At 39.5% G+C, this 25,014-nt stretch overlaps 1 long non-coding RNA gene across 1 annotated transcript in view; it reads left to right on the top strand.

Moving 5' to 3' along the window:
• Window positions 1-408: 408 nt before the first annotated feature.
• LOC126945042 (uncharacterized) overlaps window positions 409-25,014 on the top strand; it is a 189,449-nt gene continuing 164,843 nt past the window's right edge. The window contains exon 1 of the long non-coding RNA XR_007722276.1: window positions 409-581. This is a non-coding gene — a long non-coding RNA (uncharacterized LOC126945042). The remainder of the gene's footprint in view (window positions 582-25,014) is intronic.

Here is a 25,014-nt window from a genome sequence, read left to right as displayed (position 1 = left end):
CTTCAAGAGGCTGATTCTCAGGAAATATATGGATCTAATAAATATTTTATATGTATATATAATAAAAATCCCCAACAGATGCACAATATGCTATTTTTCTTAAAGAATAAATTGGCATATTGGCATAGCAGGGTGTTTTCTGTTCCTTTTATGAAAGAATGGTTTTAAGGAGCATAAGTATATGGTCTTTGTCAAACATGTATGTCTGCATTTTCATTTAAATGTAAATGCTGCTTTGAGTCTCAGGAAACACACACACTGGATTCACAGCCTTTGCAGAAAAATACCAGAAACAGTGAGCTTTGGAAATTGAAATTCCTTCTTAGATTATTTTTTAAGTGTCTCAAGATCATCTTGATAATTAATTTTTTAATATATTTTAGACATCTTTTTCTTTCCTAGCAAAGAGGAAGAAAGAAACAACACTGGTGAAGGAACTCTGATTGTCAAGACAACACGATGCGTTGCTAGCTGGGGAGACATTCGTGCAACTTACAGAGAGATATAAATATATTAGTTTGGGGATTGCTACTTTCAGAGCAAATATTGCATTGTCACAAATATCATACCCTCAAGCCAAGGTATGTACTAATGGCTTCATTATTAAAATCTGGTTACTGTTTCAGAACCGTAAATCCGTCAGTTATGATAATTTTATAAAATGAAACCACAAATATTAATAAAAGTTTTCAGTTTAATAGAGCATCAACAATAACCAGATATTATAATTCTGGGAAAGTTAGGGAACAGTATTTTTAAAGTATCAGAAAATATTCTCTAATTCAAAATTTTGACTGGAATTTTCAAGTACCAGCCATGACAATAAATTTCTCCCACTGCCCTCTCTACCAAAATGCATGATTTCTCACGGTCTACAGGAGAGGGACCATGTTTTCCCAGCTTGGCATGCAAGAGCCTTACCATCTTCATTTATATAAGCTTTCCACACTTCATCCTTAAATGCAGGCACATCCTCGATGCCTGCCTCTCTTATGACATTACATTGCCTTCTGATCTGTGCCCTGGTTACTTATCTCCTTGCCCCACATGCCGACATTGTAAATTTCCATATGTCTTCAGGGTCAATACATAGGTTGACTCAGAATAGATGGCATTGAATATCTGCTGAACAAACACTATCTCTTCTTTGCTTAAAGCAGCCCGCAATGGGCATGCTTCCCTTTAAACTATTTTTCTAAAATTATTTTGGTTGAATTGTAAGCTCTTTAGTTTCTCGTACATAATAGATTCTTAATAGCATATCAATGACAAAAGAATGAATAAAAGACATTTGTTTCTGGTTTCTATTGAAGAGCCATAGAGTTTATATCTCTAAGGTAGGCAAAAAGGGTTTTAAAAAGAAAAGAATATTAAAGCTCATTAGGAAAATTTTGCCAAAAGAGAATCTGGAGAACAAGCAGGATGGCTTTATGCCAGTAAATTATGTTTCTTTTTAATCAAGTGCACAGCCATTTACGCAGTTATTAAATAGTCAGATTTTTTAGAAGGAGTTGGCTGGTACCCTTTAGGTTAAAGGCCCTTGCTTGTAATACATGCATCACAGATTGAGCAAGATCGAACTAGACATACAGAAAGAAATAGCAACCTATTTTCTTTCCTAAATTGCAGAGGAATCAGTCTTTCACATGTTATCTCCATTCTCTCTCCAGTCATTCTCTTCTTAGTCTTATTTGCCAAAATTACACACAGAACTGCAGCAGTACTGCACACCAAATATGCCCTGGCTTCATCATAAGTATTTCAAAGTACACTATTAAGGCAAGAGGAAAATCGAATCTTATTAACAGGATTAAGTTCTGAACAACAAGTCTCAGAATCCATTAGAAATAGAAGTGACAGTGTCAGCAATAAGGATCTGAGAAATCATTTAATTAAAACTCCTTTATTTTAAAAAGCAGATTACTTATGTGTTCTGGGGGCTCTAAGCATTAAAACCTGGCAGAATAGATATTCCATGGTGGGCCACAATCCCTTATGGTTTGTTTGTTGAGGATTATTTCTTAAAGTCGCATATACAACACTCATCTGTCTCACCCTAGCAAGTTGATTTATCTTCTGAAGAAAACACACATAAGGGCCATGCACATAACAGGAGGAAATTAATACCATAAACCTATCATGAAACATTTCAAGTCAAAATAAGATCTGGTGAGACTTGAGTCCTTTATGGTGTGTGAGGGAAACTGTATAGTCCTCAGTTACAAAACCAAGTCATCCAGCTTCGGCTTCTGCAAAATAAAAGGCCTACATCTTTCTGTGAAAGGGACGCTTTCTTTCTTTCTTTTTCCCATGAATTCCACCCTTCCTACTGACTTTAAGGTAATTCATTGGTTTATTCATTTATTTTTTGCTTAACAAACATCTGACACATGGAAGGACCTGGAGGAGGTATCCATTCACAAGGCAAAGCCCCAGGAATAGAAGGCTTCTTTACAGATAGCTGAGTCCAATTTTACAGCCATTTGTCAGAACAAGGACCTCTGGTTGATGTCTGGTGTGGGCATGGGAAGGCTGGTGAAGTTTTGCAATTATTAAGGAACTGACAACCTCACTGCTGTAAATATGTTAATGAGGTCAGAGAGCCCAATAGTTCTGGTTTCTTACAATTGGGATTCCCAGAGTTTCACTTTGTGGGTACCAATTTTGTGGAAAATGTTGGTTTTCTGGTGCATAGGCTCAAGTTCAGAGAGAAACCAGTGAACTGTTTCCAAACCAAATCTAGCGCTTGTGAAGGATTTACATCAGGGATGTTCTGATCATCTTAGAGGGGTGCTGAAATGCAGCCCACCGCCTCCTTAGCAAGGGCTGGGGTTTTGAACTCAATGGCAAACATAGGGCAAGTTCAACACAGTCGTGGGCTTCTTCTGTCATAAATAAGATGAGCTTCTGGGTGTGGGGTATTAGGACATAGCTCACTTCCTCTTCTGTTGATTTCTAGACCTTATTTGAAGAAGAAAACTGTTCCAACTAGCTTAAGACCTAGTATAATTTTCAAGTATTTTGTATTACGATTCTCAATAACCCATTCCTGAATTCTGTGAGCATAAACTTAAAAAAATTCTCCAAGTATCTATATTGCTTTTCCTATTATGTTGGCATCTGACCTTCAGTTATGGACTATTTGCATGTTCATTTGGTGACACTATGTATATTGTAGCAGATTTTACCTACATATATTTTTGCTGATACCCACAGTTAGAAGGTCTCTTTTTTTTTTTTTTTTTTTTTGAGACGGAGTCTCACGCTGTTGCCCAGGCTGGAGTGCAGTGGCGCGATCTCGGCTCACTGCAAGCTCCGCCTCCCGGGTTCCCGCCATTCTCCTGCCTCAGCCTCCTGAGTAGCTGGGACTACAGGCGCCCGCCACCGCGCCCGGCTAATTTTTTGTATTTTTAGTAGAGACGGGGTTTCACTGTGGTCTCGATCTCCTGACCTTGTGATCCGCCCGCCTCGGCCTCCCAAAGTGCTGGGATTACAGGCTTGAGCCACCGCGCCCGGCCAGAAGGTCTCTTATTTAGAGCAGAATTCCACAACCTTTGATAGTATCTTTTAAATATAATATACAAAGAAATCTATTTAATGATGAATTGTGTTTCAGATGTGTTTCAATAAATTTTCAATTTTTTTTGGTTGTGAAAGAATATTTCCAATTTAGCTTTAAAGTAGTATATGTGAGGAATATTTATCTATATATGTAATCTCTCTCTCATCCATTAATAAGCATCTATCAAGTGCCACCTATATTTAAGAAAAATTATTTGCATAGAGGTTATAGTTGAATCCTAACATCAATAGGCAAATTCTTATTACCTGATTGGTTGGCATTCGTTCAAGGATATGGCTGCCTGTGTTAAGAATGTGTATCTCTCTGATGCCCATGGTATTCTTTCTTTTAAACTCATGAGGTGAGAGCAGGAAGTTGACCCAGCATCTTTTTCTCTCATTCTCCTGTCTTTTCTTCTCAGGGGTCTGAATGCAGGATGAGAAGGTTCAAAAGCTGGGCTGGGACTTGGTGGAACAGGCAGCTTTTTGGTGTTCATTATTGACTCTGAACTGCACCAAGTCACCAGAACTGTTTGTACTGAGATGTGGGGCCCAAGCCCAACTGACAACGAGGACATTTCCACTTCTGTTTGCTGCTATTTCCCGTTTGTTTATCTTCCTTGGAAAGGTTGAGGAGAAATGAGAGGGTCTAGGGAATAAGCCCCCAAATCCTGGGTCCAAAAGTCCTCTTAACACCATCAGAACGACTCTGAATCTTCACATTGTCTTTCACAGCTGCTGCTTCTCTCTCTAAACCAATGCCTGCAGGTTCTCCTGAATGAGAAGTAACCCTCAAACTGGGCATCGAGCTGGGATCACAGCATGGCTGGTATCAATTCCAGTGTGAGGTTTTCTCTGGATGCTGTTCATAGCAGCACCTGTGTTCTTAGCAGGCCCAGTGGAGTCAGCTTTGGAAAGTAAGAAGTCAGAGTGCAAGAGGTGAAATGGCTTTGGGCCATGAGTAGAAATTAGCTTCATGTAGAAAAGTGATTCTGACTTCATAAAATGGTTTGGGTGCCAACCATTGCTCTCTTTTGAACATTTCCCTTGAATTTGATCTTGCTTATTGGGTTTTGTGATGAAAGGCTTTTATTGATTACTACTAAGCACTTGAAAGTTAAGTGGCTCTGTGGAAAATGGGGAATTAGATGATCATTATTTTTTATCTTTTCTGAAAAGTGCAATTTCTAGTTAGACATTTGACTAAATAAAACCCAGGGCGCGTTTATACCAGAAAGTGAGTGAAGAAGTAAAAAGTGGAATCTCAAACGCAGCATTTCAGTATGATTGGATTTAATTAAATGCTTCAGATGAGGCTGTGGGGAGGAAGCCAGTTCTCACCAGAAGTTAGGTGGCATTTCCTTTTATGAACCAGTGTAGTAGGGAATAGGCAGGCCCTGTTAGCCATCAAGGTTCCCTTCCCTCATGCCCTATCAAATCTCAGCAGGGTCTTAGACTAATGCCTAGTGTCAATCTGTTCTTGCTCCCAGGCACTCTTCAGAGGTATTAAGGAACTAAAGCAAGCCTTGCCTCACTTAGTCTCTATGTCAATCTCAAGAAAAGCCTACTGAGAACTACAAGCAGGTGAATTGGTACACTCCAGGATGGGAGTCCTGATCATGCCATGATTGGTTAACTTCCTTTGTTTTTATCCCAGTCACTGGATGATATTCTTATGCCTGCTCATCAAACGCCTTTGCTGCTAACAATGGCCATGACAATGTCAGTTTTAGAGATGTGAAGATTACATACAGCAGAGGCGTTTCACCTGAACTCCAGGATGGGTAAATGGGCTTATGTGGATGAAATTATCTTTTTGTGTTTCCGTGCACAAGACAGGCAAGTCCCTGACTACCTGGAGCTTACACTTAAATTGGAAGAAGCAAACCATGAACTAAAGAGATTAATATACTAGATAAGTTCAGGTTGTGATAAATTCTACCACAAAAACCTACAAGGCCTTTTGACAGAATTTTACGTGAGGTTTTCAAGGCAGGCGAGCAACATGAGGATTCCTCAAAATTCTTCACGCCTCTTGGAGAGTAAATGAAAAGCCTTAGCCTGGGAATTCTGGCAGAACATCCTCAAACGGTCCACTGAAATGAGCAAATTTCTTCAACACTTCTTGTTTTAAAATCATGTTTCATGCAAATTCTGTTACTGCTCCTTTCTATATTCCTGTTGGTTTTAATATGGAATATATTTTACAAGTGGTCAAGAAAAGTTAGGAACAAGAGGATACTTGCTGTGCTGTCCCCATCACTTTATATGCCCCACTAGGCGTATAATCTGCTCTAACTGGAGAAGCAGTTTGGGACTAGTACTGTGCCACCTTCTCCCACAAAGGATTTTTGGACACTGGCAATAATTGATTCCCACTCCAGGTTGTCCCATTCCCATGGACACTGTGACCTGGGTTCCTGGACTCCTCTTACTGATGTTATTGCCTTGCTAGTCTTCCCATCCTGCCTTCTCCACTGGATCCTTATCTTGACCTATATAGTAGCTCCACTGAAGTTCCCACTGTGCTATGACTGGACTCAAGCAGGTTATAATCCTGAGAGTCCTGGGTCGTTCTCTTTTAACCTCACTTAGAAAAATCATTAATGACAAGGACTTATGGGGGATTTTTGGGAATATAAGTGCCATTCAGTTCCTCTCTAATTCTATAGGCTCCACCTGAGTAGTAGAGTGTCTGGATCCGTAGGCAGCTGGATATACATGAGGCCTTGCTTTTGTTGGAATTCTTGCAGCATGGAGGAAAGATTAGTGCTGAGCTTTCTCTGCTTGGAACTAGCAATAAGTCCAGGGCATGAATAAGAAATCAACAGGAACTGACAGGAGCTGGTACTTAGTACTCTGAGGGTCTCAGGGAGAAGAGCTGACATCAACCCAACTGAATGCAACTGGTAACCCCCAAGTCCCTGAGTGCTATGAGTTAAATGAGTGGCTTAAGTCTTCCCTGCCTCCAAAGTTGGGTATAAATGAGAGTCAGAAATAAGGTGATTTCCCACACATGCTTTGAGAATGAAACAAAAAATAGATTAATAGATAACAAATACAATATAGACGGATATAAATAAATGTAAAGTAGATAGATAAATAGATTAGATAGATAGATAGATAGAAACACATCACTCTGAAAATAGAGAATATACATTGCTCTTCATCACAGGGATTTCTTTTTTTTTGTTTTTTTTTGACAGAGTTTCACTCTTCTTGCCCAGGCTGGAGTGCAGTGGTGCAATCTCAGCTCACCACAACCTCTCCCTCCTGGGTTCAAATGATTCTTCTGCCTCAGGCTCCCAAGTAATTGGGATTACAGGCATGTACCACCATGCCTGGCTAATTTTGTATTTTTAGTAAAGACAGCATTTCTCCATGTTGGTCAGGCTGGTCTCGAACTCCCAGCCTCAGGTGATCCACCCACCTTGGCCTCCAAAAGTGCTGGGATTACAGGTGTGAGCCACCATGCTTGGCCCATCATAGGGATATTTATAAGCAGCATTTCTTAAAGTTAAAAAAAGGTCATATTCTCTGTTACTCATCCTAAGACGAAGAAATCAATCAATCAGTATTCAATAATGTTAGCTTCTTGGAAATTAAATGGTACCCGCCTCGATGATACTGAAATCAGAGAAGATATAAAAGTGAAAATGCAGATCATCTGGATAACAATGAAAAAATACTTTATAATGAAAATTACAGGACACAGTAAAAGCTTTCTCACCAACCTTAATTAATTATTAGTGGAAGAAAAACACCAAAAGAGACTAAACAATAACTGTTAAACAAAAATTATGGGAGGACTTTTTTTTTTTTTTTTTTTTTTGAGACAGAGTCTCACTCTGTCACTCAGACTGAAGTGCAGTGGTGTGATCTCTGCTCACTGCAACCTCTGCCTCCTGGGTTCAAGCAATTCTCGAGCCTCAACTTCCCAAGAAGCTAGGACTACAGACACGTGCCACCACGCTTGGGTAATTTTTATATTTTTAATAGAGACAGGGTTTCACCACGTCACCTAGGCTGGTCTCAAACTCCTGGCCTCACATGATCCTCCCACCTCAGCCTCCCAAAGTGCTGGGATCACAGGCATGAGCCACTGTGCCTGGCCAGGAGGCCATTGTTTTGAACAGAGGTTTAACATTTGACCCCAACAGACCAGACCGAACCAAAGTCACTCATGCTAAATGCCACATAATAAAACTGAAACTTGAAAGAAAAGATAGATTCCCCAAACAGATCAGTGTTCCCTGAAAACAAGAAATTTTAGTCTGCCTGAGGCACTATAATAAGAAAGTGTCCTCAGCTTTATCCCTTACCTAAAAGTAACCTAAAGTAACTTGATGCTAACCGATCAGCCTTTTTTTGTTTCTATTGTTTTGTGTTCTTGCTCCCACTTTATAAAATCCACCGTTTTGCCATTTCCCAGGGGGTGTTCTCATTCTTCTTTGTAGAATGGAGGTTGCCCTGATTTATGAATCACAAATAAAAGCCAATTAAATCTATGACAAAATATCTTGTAATTTTGTCTTTTGACATAACCTCAGTAACTAATAAAAGAAAAAAACAATTGAAAGGTAGAAATGAGAAAGCTAACATACACATACACACAGTCACGCACACAAGACAGCCATCCCAGGAACACATAGAAGAAATTGGAAAGGTGAATATAATTTTAAAATGTACCAAGATTAGAGGGCTTTGAAGAACAGACAATTTTTATGTTATTTAAATAAACTCAGGCTATGAAAGAAGATGGAAAGTTTGTCAGTTTGCTTTATGGAACAAGCATAACTTTAACTTTAAAACTAACAAGGGTAGTTCAAATAATTAAAAAGATAGATAGATAGAAATATATTAGACATAATATAGTATTAATAGTCTGTCATAATCAAATATATTAGTAAGTTTAGCAAGATCTATTATATCATATCCCCACATTTTGAAAATGTTTTCTAAATTCAGTGGAATAAGAAAAATAAATCAGCTATATGTAATAAATAATGTTTACTAAAAATGGTAGCAAATACATCCCAAAGAGAAAAATATTCAGACAACTTCAAAATCAAATCATGAACTTCACGGCAATATTTGTCATCAAATTACCTTTTCTTTCTTGAATGTTTTAGCATATGCAATATGACAAGAAAATTAAGCGACTATTATAAATATTGAAGAATGAGGGGTATAACATAACTTTCATTGAAAAGTAGTTTAAAATACAAGAGAATAAAAAATATAATTATTGAACAGGTTTTATAATGTGAAAAATGAAAGGAAAGAATAGCTTCTGCTGTTTTAGAAAACAGTATATAGAAATTAAAATGGGAAAAATAATTCATTTTTAACATTGTAAACAAATATATGAATATCTTGTACAAGATAGTAAAGAAACTGTCAAGAAAGTGCTTATATCTTATTGAAAGAGAAAATGCTATTGCAACTAATTGAAATAACTTGCTCTTTAATTTAAAAACGTAAGCATTACAACAATTAATTTTTCCAAGATTTATAAAATAAAATTATTGGCCAAGTTAGATATATTTCAGGAATTCAAAGATGGTATAATATTACCAATCTATTATCATAATCATTTGTTTCACAAATTAAGAGAAAAAATGATATATATTATCCAATTGTGCTGAAAATATGTTTGTAAAATTCAGTAGGTATATTTAGTCTAGTTTCTATGATTAATTTCTAAATCTTAAATTTTATCCCAAAGAATACATGTCTGAAATTATCCAAAAAATATGACAAAGAAGGACCATGTAAGAAGATTTGACTAAAGAGTTAAATTTAAAACAACAACAAAAGAAGCAATAAGAATTTTGCCAGAAAGTACAGGAAACTACATTTACAATCTAGAAGAAGGAAGCACATTCTTAATCAATAATGAAAACACGGAAGTTAAAAGGTAAAGTCTACATATGTCAATAAAAACCAAAAAGCAGAAACAAAGCCAATAAACATTAATAGAGATGGAAAAAATCAAATTGCATCATTGATAATAAATCGTGATGTCTGTAGTATACAAATACTTCTATATGTTGCCAAGAAAAAAACGAAGAGTACAACAGAAAGATTGGACAAAAAATTTGATTTACAGAAGTGCAATTCAAAATGGCTAACAAATACATTTTAAAAGTGCTCCATTCACTAGTCATGATGGAATGCAAATTCAAGTAACAATGAAATACTACTTTACCTCCATCAGACTGAAATAGCCATTTCGCCTGCTTGAATGGAGAAAGTTTACTTCAAGTATTGCTGGTGGAAATGCAAAGAACTTCTGCCTTTGGAAAACAATCTAGCAGCAGCAATTTAACTTTAAAAACATTTATTCTTTGAGGTAATAATCTCATTTCTGGGAATCAAGAGGCTGGAAATCAAAGCACCTATATATAATGCTCGTGATGGGAGTAGGGGGTAGGAAAGACAATACCCACTGATCAGTGAACAGGTGTATAAATTGTGACATATTCACAACATGAAAATAATAATTATTCAAATGAATGAGTATAGTGAAGTTTAACAATGTGTGTATAATAGCCGTTATGGTAAAACAAATTACAACTAAGGAAAAGCACACCATTAGGTTAGCCTATGCTGCACTTTAAGAGCACGGAGAAAAATATGGAAAGATATAGATTGATGCATACGTTATCTTGTTGGTGGTAGCAGGTCTTACATACTGATTTATGTAAAACCAGTTGTGGGGATGTATACAGAAAAGATTGAGGAAGAGAATAACATGTGTTGAGGCATTTAGAGTTCCAAAGGTAGGATGCTCACAAAGTGTTTATATGAATCACAAGGGACCTAATATTCCCACTGACTTGGGTAGAACTTAGATAGGAAAAAAAAAAAAAAAACAACCCTTCAGAATTAATCCTCTACTAGGGATGGAGAACCATCTCCTCAGTCACAACATCCATGAATAACCAAGTATTTACATATATCTTTTTTCCCATTGTTCCCCTTTCTTTCTGGGTAATCACTTTTGAAAACCTCCTCCAAAGACTGAAAGCTACTTTCCTTGGGATCAGATCTATTCCCTGAGAATGTAAGGTTCAGAAAAGGTAAGTAGTGTAATCTCTGTTTCTTACTGTGGTTCATGTAATAGAATGACAAGATTTTTGAGGAATTGCATGAGGCACAGAAGAGTCCAGCGTGGCTTACTGGTCGAGGTTGTGAATGAATAGCTACAGGAAGAAACATTAATCCTAGGCAAGGTGACTGTCAGAATCTCTGTGAACCATCAGAGTGGTGAAAGGGTAAAACTGGGAGGACACTGGATGAAATATTGGGAATTAACTTTTCTTTTTTTTTTTTTTTTTTTTTTTTTTTTTTTTTTTTGAGACAGAGTCTCTCTTTGTTACCCAGGCTGGAGGGCAGTGGTGTGATCTCGGCTCACTGTAACCCCCGCCTCCCGGGTTCAAGCGATTCTCCTGCCTCAGCCTCCCCAATACTTGGGATTACAGGTGGGTGCTGCCATGCCCGGCTAATTTTTATATTTTTAGTAGAGTCGGGGGTCTCACCGTGTTGGTCAGGCTGGTCTCGAACTCCTGACCTCATGGTCTGATACACTCGCCTCGGCCTCCCAAAGTGCTGGGATTAAGGAGTGAGCCACCATGCCTGGCTGGGAATTAACTTTTAAAGCTTCCCATTCTAATGAAGACATGAACTAGGGAATAGCTTGATTCCCTGAACAGGAAGAAAACAAAACACCCAACATGTTGTCTTGCATTTTAGCAAAAAATAAATAAATAAAAATACAGTCATGGCATTTGGGGACAGAGATCTGGGTTCAAATCTCAGCCCTTCCATGAACTTGTGCTACTTGCTGGGTTTCTTTGACCCACACTCTCATCTGTATATAAATGGGCACAGAAACCCTTGTCCTGTGGAGCTTTTGTGAATAGTAAATGGGATCTTGGCACTTGGCACTCAGGGATCAATGTCTGGCACTAAGGGATCAGTGTCTGGTATTATGCTTTTGCATGAAATCAAATATCTGGGGGAGAAAATGGGCTAGCCCCATATGCCAAGAGTGGATGAGAAAGCTTCAGTGCACAATGAAGTCTTCCAGGAGTACATTTGAAAAGGTTCCAATGGAAACGGACACTAAGTGGCAAACAAAACGCCTTGTCAGCCTTAACTGGGAAGATGCTGGTAAGGAAGTTATTAATTAATCACCAACCAGCCATAAGGTGTTATGGAGCCTGCTAAGTTTAAATATGTTTTATTATCCGACATCCAACATATGGCACATGGTTATGAGGTGGATGACACTAGTTTTAAAGGTCATCGTTACCCAAATGAGCGGATCTGAAATGGAGAAATTAGTTAATGCTTTCATCTGCTGATTTAGTGTGAACACATCCAAGAGAGCCGAGGCACTCCAGATGGCAGGCAGCAAAAATAGCTAAGAAAGATGATGTGTGTTAACTGTTTCTTAATGACACCAGTGGTTCACCAGGGAAGGACGGCTTAGGAAGAAAGAAGGAATCCTTCACCAAGTACTGATTGAACTTATGGGCAAAGTGAAGATCTCTTTACCTAGTTCTCAGGAGATTAAATTCTACCTGTAACAAACAGAAAAACTGCCTTTCCATCCTTGTTATTGGTATTGCTACTGAGGATGATGATGATTTGTTGTTTCAGCTACATTTAATCAGCACGTCTATGTGCCTGGCACTGTTTTGTGTTTAACGTTCATCTTTTTAGTTATTTCTCTCAATGCACTGAGGGCAGTGATGGTTAAGAATGGTGGCCGAGGAACCAGACTTCCTGGATTCCAATCTTATTTGTGTGGCTTTCAACAAGTTACTTCTCTGTGGCAGTTTGTCTGTGAGGTGCAGATGATGTTACTATCTATCTCACAGGTAACTGTAGGCTCATATAAGATGACACATGTAAAGCACTGAGAAGAAGAAATGTTTGGGACATAGTAAATGCTCAGTAAATATTAGTGCTACCTCCTCCACCCCGCACCCAGGTGATTTTCTCCCTTTTTGCATAAAAGGAGAAGGAAAGTTTCAGATGTTAAAGAGCATGCCCAAGCTCACCTGACTCAAATGCGCAGACAGATTCAAGCCTGCCTTCTAAACTTACGTTGCACTTGTCCCAGGCAGCACACTTTTCTCCCAAATGCACTGAAGTCACATTTTCAGGATAGCAGCAGAGAAACAAGAAAGGTACTTGCCAGTCTTCAGAACACCACCGTATCACAAGCAGGAAAAGTCAGGAGCCTCATCAAGACCAGACCCAAGGTACTTTCCTTCTATTAAAAAACAAACAAACAAAACTGTTCAGACTTTGGGTGGGATGGTGAGGAAATACATTGGAAAAGTAATCTAAAATCATTAAATCATAATAACGACAAGTAGCATTTAGCAAGTCCTTATACTGTGTGCCAGGTGTTGGGTTAAGTGTCTTACACGCATTAATATTTTTCATCCTCCTGGCAACTCAACATTTTTCCTGTCATTATCCGCATTTTACACATAAGAAGATTATGGCAGAGGAAGGATAAATACCATTCCCAGAGTTGTATAGTTAAAAAGTGAAAGATCTGGGATTTGAACTCAGGGATTCAAGAGGCAGGACACATGGATTCTACGATTGCACTCTCCTGGCCTGGCTTGATGGTTTAGGGGCAGGGATCCTCTCTCAAACCTGAGCGTGCATTAGAGTCACCTGGAGGGCTGAAATCCGCTGCCAGAGTTTCCGATTCAGTAGATCTGAGCTAGACCCCAAGAATGTGCATTTCTCACTTCCACTTCCCACGTGATGCTGCTGCTGCCTGTGTGAGGGCCACACTTTAAGAGCCAGTGGATAATTAGACTTCAGAGCCTGGATGAGAGTCACAGAAAACTTCCCAGGACCACCCCTTGGGTAGTTGTGCAACACTGAGCAAGTCCTGTAACTCTTCAGAGCTTCAGTTTCCTTATCTGCTCAGTAGGAGTATAAGTCATTATAGTCTTACTGACTGTATAAATAGTTATTAAAAGGATGCAGTTAATAAAACCTATCTCCTAGAGCTGTTATGGAGATTAAATGAAATACCATGTATAAAGTACCTAGTAAGTAGCCCGGAACACAATAATAGCTCTCACATGGTGGTAAATAAATAAACTTGTCACAAAATTATTAAGTGCTCTCTGTGTACAGAGCACATGGAGAGAGAGAGATGAAGTCACATTTCCTATCTGGAACAAGTAGATTTCACAACTGAAAAGACCCAAGAAAAACCTAGATGCACACCCAGACCGCGGGACACATACGCATGTGCACACCCAAACACCAAGAAGCAAAAATACAAAGCAAAATGTGATGGGCCTGTCCGGGGGCCTGCAAAGCACTGACGAAACCTGAGAATGAGCGCAGACTTTCAACTGGAGAAATTACCAGAATTTTCTGGAGAGAAGACCATCTGAGCTGACTCTGAGAGTAGCTAGGCAGACATATAATTATTCTTATTTTTTATTTTGAAAGATTGAGTGCTGACTATGTGTGAGACACTGTTTGGCATTTTGTGCATAATTCTTGTAGCCCCCAGCTGGCTAGAGGCTGGGCATTGCTATTCTCCTTTGACAGAGGAACAAACGGGTCTGAAAAGATTAAGCAATTTGCCTTAAGTCACACCGTGTGCATGTGGTGCGTGGGCCTTGGGAGTGGGAGTGGCGCAGGCAGGAAGGCTTGTTTCTTTGTACTTAGACCCCAAGCAGTGATCTTGTCATTCTGCCCCGTGATTTCCTCTAGTGGAGGATTGGCAAGCTGGGCTCTGTAACTTCACGTTCTCATTCTCTTTACTTAAAGCCAGTCCCCCGAGGAAGGCAGGGGAGATGTAACTGCATATGCAAAACTGAGCTTGGAACATCTGAGGCAAAGCTGGGGGAGTTCCAGGGGATCCTGATGAGAAGCTGTTTGGAGCCCCAGGACAACTGTGCCATTTGCTAACTCCCATTCCAGTTGGGCATAAACCTACCTCTGCAACTACCTGCCATACCCCCACTTCCTTCTTCTGAACGCAGGCAGCTCATCTGAGCAATAATGTGTAGGAAAGGTTGTGGTTCTCTCCAAATCCATAATAGACACACCCTCAGAAAGAGAAGCTTCAGGTCTCCGTCTCTCTTTTGCAAATAGTATGTTGTTTGGGAGCAGGGTGATGATGTTTCTCACTGGAACATGGGCACAATTCATTTGAGTTCCCAATCTCTTCACAAAACACGTCCACCAGTCATTGTAGAGATGCAGAGCCTGGGACTCATAGGATACTTGGTGTCTTTTTATGAACAATGATGCCCCACTTACCTAGAGGCCAGACTTCTAGCAACTTTACCAAAATGTATTCCTGAAATTAGAAATAAGTGAGAAGGGCTTGCAATAGGCAGAGATTGTTTTCAGAAAGCCCTTTAAACACATGCACACACACACGCACACACACACACACGCACATATGCATACACACATATACACTATGGGAGGAGCCTTTAGAACTTCACTCAGTACACTCAGGCTCTAACTCTATACATACTTCTAATAAATCTTTTTACCTGGTTTCCAACTCATCGAAGACAATTAGGGAGGTGCCTTCTACTGCTTGGTGCACTGACAGTAGGAAGGTTAGATAAAGCAGGTTACCTGCCAGCTTAGAGAAAGATCCAGATACAGAGACCTAGGAATCTCTGTCCTCCAAAATAGTCACACAGATGAGCAATAATAACGAAATAAGCAAGTGTCAATGTGGAGTCGGGGAACTCTACAATTAGTGTCAGTATTGGCAAAAGAGAGAACTGGCAGTCAAGGGGTGAAACGGATATAAGTTGGCGGGGCCAGTAGCCGTAGGACTTGGAATGCATCTCTGACTCAGAGTCAGATCCATTTCCTAGGAGGCTGTGGTTTGGCATGGAATTATCATGAGAGTAGGTGAGTCCCTAAGGAGCGGAAGTGCAGATTGTCCTCCATGCACAATAAAGCTTTTAGCCTTTGACTGGGGATGGACTTCCCAAAGGGCCAATTAATGCTTTCCTTGGCAAAAGAATGCAAATCAATCCAAACATCCACGACCATGATCCTTGGAGAGTATCCTTTGTGCTTGGACTGATATGAGTTGTTTAGTTATGTCTGAAAACAGCAGCCTGAGTGGGGCCAGGGCTTCCTTGGGGTTACTCAGGTCTCCGAATTCCTGGGGCCTCTTGTGTGTCGGAGCACGGCTTGGAGTGTCTCCTTCTGTGCAAATTCCTGAGTCCAGGATGTGGACCTCTGTTCCCTGCTGTGGGCAAAGGACACAGGTCATTTCATTTGTTTATTTTTGCTGTGGTTTGTAACAAGGATAGATCTGAATCCTGGCAAAAGCAGGCTGCCAAGACCCCACTGAGATCAAGGAGAGGACTGAGAGGTGAGAAGAAACAATTGTATGTCAATGCTCGCACAAAGAATGCAATTCTAAGCCATGTTTGGGGCCAGAGCTACTTAGAATCCCCCATTCTGACTTCACTCATGTATTCTGTGGTTCCCTAACTCAGGAACCACCAGGTGAGAGAGATCTCTGGTATCAATGCAAGGAAAAGCTGAGCTTGAAAATACCAGCTCTTCTTTTCTAGTCTCTCCCAAGCCCCTCTTTCCTGTTGTGTTACAGAAATCAAGAATTGTGTAAACAATTGTATTTCCTGCGTTTTTGGAAGCTTAAATGAAAATCTGGCCCAGTATTTAGGCTTCCATGAGGCCATGTAGAATGCTTATATAGTGGCTATTGCTTTTCTCTGGGGGTCGTTCCTTTTCCTATTCACTCATTTACTCAACTACAAGGGATGACATTGGAATGAGACTGGCTCCATCATCATAAACATCCTCCCAGCCAGAATGAATTGTCCAGAGATGTCCATGGGACCCAAGCTGTGCCAACTGGGGTCCTACTCTAAGAACTGGTAGAGAAATGCAGATGTTCCGGTAAGTCAGACCATCTCCTTGCCTTTAACTAATGGAAAAGTGAGGACTCGGTGCACAGAGTAACAGAGATGAGAAACCTATGGAGAGAGTCCTGACAGTGTTCAGAAGCTATTTCTGGTCAACCTCAAGGCCATTTCTGCCATTGTTTACTACTGCAGTATTGTATATGCAGCAATTAATTCTTCATTGGTCCTCAGGCAATTTCAAGCTGGATTTCCATCACTTGCAGCCAGAGTGCTAAGTCAGGATCCTGGCTCACTAATATTTTTCCTGGCTTTTGTATTTGCTGTCCTGTATTTTCTCCTCATCTTGATTCCTTCAGTTATTTGTCCTTTTTCTTCTGTATTACATGTAATTTTGTAAGCTGCCCTCAAATTCTTTGTGAAGAGAAGCAGAGTGTAAATATGCATGTAGTATCAAATAACTTCAAATCCAGCACTTTTTCTCTCTGCAACAGCTATTGATAATGGCAGACTGTGACATCAAGAAAAGGTTAGCTTGGTTTCTATGTTTTCTGTTTCAAAAAGCCAAGAGGTATGTGATACATTAAATTACAGTTTCTTTTAAAACTAGTTAACATAAGCAATTACCACTGGGATCAATACTAAGTCTTAGTTATCTGGAAAATTCATTCATGTGAAAAAGTATACTCACTCATTTGGCCAAATCCACACAATATCACCATTCAGTAGTCACCTCTTATCTGTAGGGAATACGTTCCAAGATCCCTATAGGCTGTCTGAAGCTGCAGATAGTACTAAACTCTATATACACTTTTTATTCCTATACATACATATCTATAATAACGTTTAATTTTTAAATTAGGCACAATAAGAGATTAACAACAATAACTAGTAATAAAAAGAATAATTATAAAAATATAGTGTCATAAAAGTTATATGAATGTGGTCTGTCTCTCTCTCTCTCAAAATATCTTGCACTATATTCACCTATTTTTGGACTATGGTTAATTGTAGGTAGCTGAAACTGTGGGAAGCGAAACCACCAAGGAAAAGGAATGACTATTGTATTTAAAATATATATATATAAAATGAAGTCAATTTACAAGACAACCAAAAGCAACTTAGTGGCTGTTATTTTAGTTTTGGTATATGTTTCAGAAACAGTTCTCTAGGTTACAGAGACTTCCTAAAGCATATTTTATCCCAGGCCCTAATTTCTTGGAGAATATTGTACATGATGATTTTGTGTGCATGCCTCTGTATACATTGTATAGTCAAATAAATACTTCTGGCCGGACACAGTGGCTCATGCCTGTAATCCCAGCACTTTGGGAGGCTGAAGTGGGCAGGTCACTTGAGGCCAAGAGTTTGAGACTAGCCTGGCTAGCATGGTGAAACCCCATCTCTACTAAAACTACAAAAAAAATGGCTGAGTGTGGTGACACATGCCTGTAATCCCAGCTACCTGAGAGGCTGAAGCACAAGAATCACTTGAACCATGGAGGCAGAGGTTGCAGTGAGTTGAGACTGGAGCACTGCACTCCAGCCTGGGTAACAGAATGCAACTCTGCCTCAAAAATCAAAAAGAAAAGCAAATAAATACTTTTGTGCAATGATGTCTAATCTGATAGAGCAAATCAAATGAGAATAGGACCAGTTTCTTTGGTGATCCATGGCTTTAAACAGAGAAACCTTCTGGCTTTTTATTTTAAATTACATTCATTTATAAATAAGTCATCTTGGAGTGGTACTTCTTCCGAATGTGAATGATACAACTGACCCAACCCACTAATGGGAATACAGAGATTATGTTGTCACACCCTGAGGTAGTGCTGAACCTGTTGACAGGTGATACTTAATCGGGCTGAAGAGGGTTATTAAGATGGTCTTTGTCTAAAGGATAATCTAATTTTGCCATAACCCCCCAATGGGAATTAACTGTTTCCTTAGAAAAGCATATAGAACATTTGTTCGTAAACCACAGTGGTAAAATGACTCCCACCCCTAAATACAGCTACCACCACCACTACCACCGCTGCAGAGAGGGCAGGGGCAGAATTCAGCATTCAGGCTGGCAGAACAGAGAGCTCCTTTGAATACTCAAATAAGCACAGATATCAGTGGGAAGCATGTCGGAAGGAAGCGGAAAGAAATGGAGGCGTACCCTTACAGATGTATACACTTAACTGAGAGATAGGAGATCTGGATTGGTTCAGGATTCATGGCAGAAAGTGGTGTCACACACACACAGACACCCACAATATGACTTTTTCCAGTTGTGTGTCCATCAGACACAGTTGTTAAGCATTTCTACCAGACTTCTGGGAAGAGGAATGAGAGGTCAACATCAGAACTGGATCGAACAGCCCTCTATATAATTGCACTTATCTTATTTCAGATGATAGTTAAAAATGCCGTGTCTCTCCACAGCACATTTTACAAAGTTTTCAACACAGAATATAGGCTCACTCATGCTTCACAATACACGCTATGGTGAGGCATACATGACCTTTGCATTTGGGCCACCCAGTTCTGTCTTATGCCACCTCTGTGACCTTGACAAGTGCCTTAACCTTTACAGGTTTCAAGCTCTTCATGTTTAAATAGCAATATTAATAGTACCAATTAGAGTTGTGAGGATTTATAAGATTATATGTATGTAAGGAGCTTGGTTCCATGCCTGGTGCATTTACATGTTTAATAAATGTTAGCTACAATAATTTTATTATCATCATAATTAGTATTATTACCAGGATTATCATGTTCATAAGTCCTTTAAGGGACTTCATCTTTCTTTTAGTTATTGAAGTAGAAAGGATGAAAAAAGAAAGATGATAGAGAACAACCAAAGACTAAAGAAGATAGAGAGAGATAGTAGAGAAGAAAAAGAAAACAGGACAGAAAGAAAGAGGAAGGAAGGGGGGGAGGGAGGGAGGGAGGAACGAAGGAAGGAAGGAAGGAAGGAAGGGAAAAATAAGGAAGGAACTATGATCTTATTAGGATTGGGAAATACTGTGTATTTATTTCAATTAAGATTCAGATGACAAGAACAGGACAAAGCATAAAACATGTCTGTTTTGTAGACATCTGCCTTGAGCTATTTCTGCTCGGGGATATTAAGCATTAGAATTGTAGATTTAGCTCTCAGAAGGCATGCCAGGATCTGAGTGACTGGTTACAATAGGAAGAGGATGAAGACCTGTCTAGGTTCCCGAGTGGACACTCAACAGTAGCTCGACCCTCAGTCTGCCAAGATGCAACACATTGAATTCAGACCTAGCTGGGATAATTTTCTGAGCATGTGGAAGTGATGGGAGAGTAATGGAGAAGAGATATCCAGATAGCCAACACTACCAGCATCAGAGGGAAGAAGGGGTAGCCAAGTAGCAGCCCAGACAGTAAACAGAAACCCTGTGGTGAGGATGGAGTTTTGACTCCAGAGAAGAAGTAGAGAAGCCTCCTTATGAGAAAGTTCCCTACAAAACAATGGTTGGAGGGAAGTCCCAATCCTGAGTGTCTATATAAATAAGATCATGTTTCATCTCTACTTGCAACCCTTCAAAAACTTTCTACTTCCTGTAAAATTCTAACTTCTTGTTAGGTTGGCAGGTGTCTAAATGATATGGTTTGGCCGTGCACCCCCAAATCTCATCTAGAATTGTAGCTTCCACAATTCCCATGTTTCATGGTAGAGAGTCCATGGGAGGTAATTGAATCACAGGGGCGAGTCTTTCCCATGCTGTTCTCATAATAGTGAGTAAGTCTCATGAGATCTGATGGTTTTATGAAGAGGAGTTTCCCTGCACAAGTTCTCTCTCTTCTCTGCCACCATATAAGATGTGACTTGGTCCTGCTTGCCTTCCACCATGATTGTGAGGCCTTCCCACCCATGTGGAACTGTGAGCCAATTAAGCCTCTTTTCTTTATAAATGATCCTGTCTTGGGTATGTTTTTATCAGCAGCATGCAAACGGACTAATACACTAAGTGATCTGGATCCTGCCCAATCTCCTGGGCTCCTCTTTTGCTACCTATTCCATTTCCTTGAACATGCCAAGCTATTCTCATTGTAGGCCCTTTGTACTTCCTTTTTCTTTTTATTGTAATGTATTTCTGCCCATCTCCACATGATAAGCTTTGTCTCATCACTCCAGTCTCAACTCCAATGCCATCTCCTTATAGAAGTCCTCCTCTGCAGAGTAGACTTATTGTATATGGTACCACCATGTTTATTCCCATTAGAGCATGTATCACAATCAATATTCACTTTGTTTCTTTTTTTCACTCTTATTATCTCTCTCTCACTATCTCCAGGGGCCATACCCGTCTCGTTGCATTCCACACTGCTATATTCTCAGCACCAAGCACAAGATCTGACAGTGGACAGATGCTCCAGAAATACTTGTTAATTAGATGGGTGAAAACTCTTAGGGCTGAGTATGATGCTCCACAGCTCATGTGCTATTAACTGTGCAAGGTTAACATGGTAACCTGGTCAGGAGTTTCCTGCCTCAATAGGGCTCACTAGAATCAGCCAGGTAAGCTATGAAATCTATTTGGGTCACAGTATGTGAATTCCCAACTTGGCTACATGTTGTAACTTAAGAACAGATATTTGGTGGAAAAAAGAAGCAGAGGATCACATTAGTGTTTCTCAAGGACAACAGGTATAAGCAGTAATGGTATTAGTGGAGGGTATATTATGCAGAGCACAGGAGAAAGAATGCAGCTTCTCTTCCACCTCTAGCAAAGAAAAGGAAGAACGTCTTTTCCCATGTCACTACTAAGGGCTGCTTTGTAGAATTCTAAGAGTGGAAGGAAGAACTCCACTACCTCCTAACTTACAGATCATGCCCATAGAGAATTAGAGATTTTTCTTCTATGAACACCGCATCATTTGACATAAAATAGGATATTTTAAAAACAGTTTAGAAATATTTTGATGCTGTTTGATATCGCCACGCTGAACTTTTTGGATATCCTATAATATTCACAAAAGAAACTTTTAAAACCCAGTTTTAATGTTTTAATGCCAGTTTGCAAACCAGGTACAATTCTCATCTGATTCAAGAGTTAAATAAAAAGACAGAGAAACAAAAAACCTTTTATGAGAATTCAGTATTTGAGAAATATGGTTTCCAGTCACTCAGAAGAGCTATAGAGATGGAAAACATGTGGGGTGAATAATATATGCTGTAGACAAGGCAAAATATGTGAAAAACTTATATTTGTACTTTTGTTTTCGCTATGCAGTTTATACAAATCACTGCCTAAGCATTAATATTTATACTCCTAAGCGTTTTTTTCTACCATGCCCATCAAACTGTCGCATAATCAGGGTAGTCAGTATATCACATCACACAGGGGAGAACAACTTGCCGGCCTCAGTTCCTGTAAATATTTTTCTTTTGTGCTGGATTAAGGTTATCCTCATGGTAGGGGTCCTTATGGAAGCAAAGTTTGCCAACATATTTTATGATTTAAAAAAATATGGGTACTTCATGACTCTACAAAAAATTGGTGTTTATGTTCTGCATGGAAGATATGTTTCTGACCTAGCCCCTGAAGTTTTTGAGGTTTATTCATCCTGAATTTATTTTTAAGCTAAAGAGAGGGCCCTTTTCTGCGGAGAGATATTTTGCTTGGCAGAAAACACAAATACCAAATTCATTCTTGGGTTATGGCGTGTTTGAAAGTGTTCCTGCTACCCCTACACTGCGTAAATAAGGTAAGCACTTTTATACTACCTTTGCTAAAATAATTGTAGGACTGCTTACTATCTTCGAAACATAAGCAGGAAAAGCTCTTTGCCCCGGTGTCCAAAAGCCTGTCGATTTGACCTCAATCTTCCTTTATCATGGTCTTTATTTTTCAGTGCTTCCCTTTTGTGTGAGAGAGGATAGGATGGCACAATAAGCATGTGAGTTTAGGGTGAGGCAGACCTGACTCTGTATCTTGTTTCTGTTTCTTAATATGTGCCTGATTTTACTTGTTCCAAACACAACTGCAACATTTGGATCATATGGATAGGCAGTATCAGCAAGTGGTTAAGCCTTATGGCTCTAGAAAAAGGACAATCTGAATTAAAATACTAGCTACACATGACCTAGCACAAGTGACTTTGCTTCTCTAAAGCTTTAGTTATTTCACCTTTAAAATGGGGATGTGTAACAGTACCTATTTCACAGTTGGTTGTGAGCAGTATATGTATATCAGCTAGCTGTTGCTGCATAACTAACAAAACTCAATGGCTTAAAACAGTAATTGTTTATTATGGCTCGTGAGTCTACTGGTGATTTGGGCAGCTCTTCTGTTTTACCTGGGCCATTTTTGCTTGTATGGTCAGCTACAAGATGGGTAGGTGGCTTTGCTGATCCTGTCTGAGTTCTTTCACGTGTTTGGGAGTTGGCTAGCTCAAGATTCTAGAATGGTCTTTGCTGGAAACACTGGGTTTTCTTTCTTCTGTAGGCTGCCCTGGAGTTGTTCTTATAGTGGTTGGACAAAGTTCTGGGGGAGAGAGAGGGTGGGGAGAGAGAGAGATTGAAAGAGGCAAAGGGAGAGAGAGAGAGTGAGTGAGAGAGAGGGGGAGATGGAGACAGAGAGAAAGAGAGATTCAAACGAGGGGGAGATGGAGGCAGAGAGAAAGAGAGATTCAAAACCTATTGAGCCTTCGGCTCAGATCTAGTATAACAACATCTCTGCCATAAAACAAGCCCCAAATCAGAAAGGCAGTTACAAAGTTACAGCAATGTCCACAGCTACAGGGAAGTCAATAATTTTGGCCAAAAATACCACAAAATTCAAAATGCTTAGCATAAAGGTGCTCATATTGTAACTGCTTAATAAAAAGTTTTCTGTCATGACAGATTGGATATTGAACAATAGAATTATGCTGAAGATTAAAAACTCATAGAGACAACCCTAACTAAAGTAACAGCATCTACGATGAAATAGGTTATCACAAAATAGTGTCAATGATGCCCCCTGTGGCCTAGACCAAAACCACTGTATCTCCTCTTCTTTTTAGATGTCTTTGCTATGGATGCTTACACACCCTAGGATGCTGTGATAGTTAATTTTATGTTTCAACTTGACTGGGCTATGGGATGCCCAGATAGCTGGTAAAACTTGGGGCTATGTCTGTGAGAATGTTTTTAGAGGAAATTAGTATTTGACTTGGTAGACTGAGTAGAGCAGATTTCTCTTCCCCATGTATTTTATATTTATAAATTGTATTTTCCTTTTTAGCTTAAGAAATACTGGCCAATCTGATAATATGTGGGTAGAAGCCAACCAATCCTTTGAAGTCCTGAACAGAACAAAAATGTGGAAGGGTGAATTTGCTCTTTCTGCTTTAGCTGGAATATCTACTTTCTGTTGCCTTTGGATGTCAGTGCTCCTGGTTCTCAGGCCTTCAGACTGGGGAGTGGGACTTACACCATTGACTCCTCTGGTTGTCAGGCCTTTGGGTTTGGACTGGAACCAGCTTTCCTGGGCCTCCAGCTAATGTTTGGTATGTTTTGGGTCTTCCCAGCCTTCATAGTTATGTAAGCCAATTCCTTGTAATAAATCTTTATCTATATATCCTATTAGTTCTGTTTCTCTGCATGCCCTTTCCCTATCTCCATAGATCACAAAATCTTCTCCAAGGTCTTACTTCTGATTGTTGCCATCCCCATGAGGTCATCCTCCCAATAATCCTACAGAGACTTTATCTGCACATTGTGTCATCCAGCTACTTCCTTCCTAGATTTTGGTTATTTATGTTGATGTTTTATCTCCTTGTTGATTCTACTCACTTCTTGAGCTCAGAGGCTGTTTAAAAATCATATGTTTTGTTTCCTTCTGCACATGATAACTACTTAACAGATATAGGTATTTGGGAATTAGTGTATAAAAGAGAGAATCAGGGAGAAAAATAAATTGTATTTTCCTTCTTAGCTTAAGAAATATTGGCCAATCTGATAATATTAAATTATTCTTTCACCACATACTGCATAGTTAACTTGAAGAAATAGAAATACCTATAATTAGGTTCAATATCTTATTTTCTCTCTGTTTACTTTTATCTTTAAAATTTTACCATTAGAAATGTGTTTCTTATGTGTAAGACATTGTTACCCCTTAGAATGGCTCCTCTATAAATTACTTTTATGGTAATTGATGCATTGTTTCTGTATTAGTCTGTTCTCATAATAAAGACATACCCAAGATTGGGCAATTTATAAAGGAAAGAGGTTTAAAGCACTCACAGTTCCACATGGCTGGGGAGGCTTCACAACCATGGTAGAAAGCAAAGGGAAGTAAAGGCATGTTTTACATGGTGGCAGGCAAGAGAACTTGAAAGAGTTCAGGAACTCCCATTTATAAAGCCATCGGATCCCATGATACTTATTCACTACCAACAGAACAGTATAGGGGAAACTGCCCCCATGATTACATTATATCAACCTGGCTCTGCCCTTGACATATGGGGATTATTACCATTCAAGGTAAGATTTGGGTGGGGACACAGCCAAACCATTTCAGTT

Source organism: Macaca thibetana, chromosome 20, assembly GCF_024542745.1.
Source record: "Macaca thibetana thibetana isolate TM-01 chromosome 20, ASM2454274v1, whole genome shotgun sequence".
NCBI lineage: Eukaryota > Metazoa > Chordata > Mammalia > Primates > Cercopithecidae > Macaca > Macaca thibetana.
Note: the sequence above shows the minus strand (reverse complement) of the source record. Positions and strands in the feature narration are given on the sequence as shown.